This window comes from Sparus aurata, chromosome 19 (genome assembly GCF_900880675.1).
Source record: "Sparus aurata chromosome 19, fSpaAur1.1, whole genome shotgun sequence".
Lineage (NCBI taxonomy): Eukaryota > Metazoa > Chordata > Actinopteri > Spariformes > Sparidae > Sparus > Sparus aurata.
In genome coordinates, this window is record NC_044205.1 from 12,300,814 (window position 1) to 12,303,527 (window position 2,714).

The following is a 2,714-nucleotide window of genomic DNA, read 5'->3' on the forward strand; positions in this document are numbered from 1 at the left end:
ACTCTAACAGACTCAAGATTGTTCCCAAGAGTTGCTGCATGATGCCAAATATTCTTTCAACCCATTTTCCCCCACATAAAACTGGCGACACTGGCAGGGCTGCACTCTTTCCTCCTCTAAATCAATGTGTGCAATGTGACAGCAACTGCTAAAATAGAGGGGACATCTGTATAAATATGGGATAAAAGAGTGAAAAAATAATATCCTTATCCTTGACCGACTTCTCCGCTTTCATCTTAACGTCAGTGAGGATTTTGCGCTGCACTGCAGTCTGCAGGATACTTCCATCTCTTAAAACATTTTTTTTTTTTTTTCAAATAGGCTAGTCCAATCAGAATAACCTGAATGCGATTTTCTTGCCAAATAAAACGCATGAAGCGTTTTAAAGATCACCCGAAATAAAAAAAAGCCCACTCGCCAATTTGTAAAACATTCCTTGGAAATAACGCAGCGACTGGTTGCCATGGTAACAAAGGACTCTTGTGTTTTGATATTTATGAAACGCTAAATATAAACTGGCTGAGGCTCCCAGTTGAGAGGCTCTATACAGTCGCTCCTGAAGAAATTCGAGGGTTAGGTTTGGGGAAGCTAAATTAGGAGGGGTGAGGAGGTACCTGTGCTCCCGGTGGCTGGTGAGGCTCAAGCTCAACCCAGCAGCTACACTGGCATTTACAAATAAGGTCCTCAACTTGCTAACAAACAACTAGATTAATCTATTCAAACTGTGAGCACGGAAAATTTCAATCACATTTCCTATTTTCATTCTTCACACTGATTGACATTTTTTATCCTGAGGCCAGTAGCTGTGTTTCCATGGACAATTTTTTGTGTCAAGCAGTTAGAGGCAGTGAGATAAAAAGGGTCGTTTGATTACATGCAACAGTGAGTTTAATTTGAAACCAGCTGTGTTGCAGTGCAAACGTAATGTGACATCATGCACTCCTCTTCCTTGTCGGATGTTTTCACTCTCTTTGTGTGTGTTTGATCAGCTTCCTGTCCTGAAGGTGGATAACTTATTGTCTATTTACTGCAGTATTTACTATTATTTTCTTCTACTTCAGTACGTCACCGTCCTCCTCAGTCCGCACCAACAGAAGGTCCCGCCTTTTCTTCTGTGACTTTGTGACATCACACTCCGCCACCATGGATGTAAGAATTTATCTAGCACAGCTGCCCCGTTTTTGTTAGCAGTGCTGGCTCAGGCATGTGCGAACTGACCAATCAATGCAGTCTTGGTTTTAAGACGGGGGGCCTTAAAGAGACAGGAGCTAAAACAGAGCTTCTCGGACAAAGAGGGAATACAGTGTGCTGCGGTAATGGACAGTTGTGAGAAAACTGATGTGTTTCTGAGCATTAACGCATGTAAACCTCTTCTAGCAGCAACCAAAAATAAAATTATGAACCTGAAAATGAGCGCAACATGTCTCCTTTAAGTTTGAATTGAGAGCAAACTCTCATCAGTAGGCCAGTTCAGCGAAGAGGCCGCCATCTTTGGTAAGTACAGAAATGCAAATCACTACGCATTTATCTTAAAACGGTGGGCATGCACAGGACAAATGCAGGGGGGGTGTGATCGGTTTATGAAAAGGTTTGAACTGCCTCTGTGCAAACAAACTGAAATTGCTGAGTGAGTGTAAGCCCATATCATTGTACACTTGAACAGTTCACATTAATACTTCTAAAAAAAATACATAATTAAACATAAGTAGAGAGATCTGATGTTGATGTTAGTTTATGGCAAAATAAAAGGATTAACTGTACTCAACCAATGAAATAGAATTCCGCTCACTTAATCGGATTTGTATCACATTTTCTGCCTCAAACCTGCTGGTCGTGAGACATACCTCCTCTTTCTTCTTGCGTTTGGCCTCCTCCTTGGCCGGGTCTGGTATCGGGATGTCCAGCGGGGCCTTCAGGGACGCCAGGGTCATCGCAGCTGAAAGACTTCTGACAGAAAACACACATTCTGACAACCTTCCCTGGCACTGACACACACGCTTACGTGCCAGACAGATCTCAGATTACACAGCATGAGTTGCTGAAATTTTGTCTCAAGAAAGATCCCCGTAAAAGAGTGTTTGAGTCGAGTGGCAGGAAGTCAGAAGGAAAACTGAAACCCTGAGCACACAGCAGTATTTCTAATACCTTCAGTAAGTTCTGCAGCTCTTCAATCTTCTGAGGGAAGAAGGATGAAACCAGGGTTTCTGCCTGTTGTTAAGAAAAGAATAATAATCAATAATGTTTATATCAATGTGACACACTTAATCTCATGGGACTGGTGGAAAAGATCTTGAAGTATCGCAGAAAAATTACCTCCTTGGTGAGGTTTTTACAGAAAGTATCCACCTGCAAAGAAAAGACGATACCAATTAGTTCCCTTGATGTTTTGGCGCTGTGTCTACATGAGGGAACATCCTCCGAGGCCGTTTTGAGGCTAATTGCCTGATAACTCTCTACTCACCTGAGTGACCCTGCTGTCTGCCTACTTATCTGAACAAACCGTCGGTTATCTGAACGCCACCTGTCAGCCTCACTAACACAGCAGCGCGGGGTCTGGACTTTAAAGCAGGATTAAAGGCTGCTATCCGACACTTTTTATATCATGCTAGCAGTCACTCGTGCTCACCTGTTTCTTCGACTCGACGCCAATACCCAGAGAAGCCATGTCGTCTCTGCAGGGCAAAAGTTTAAGAAAAGCGTTTTAAACGTCCGAA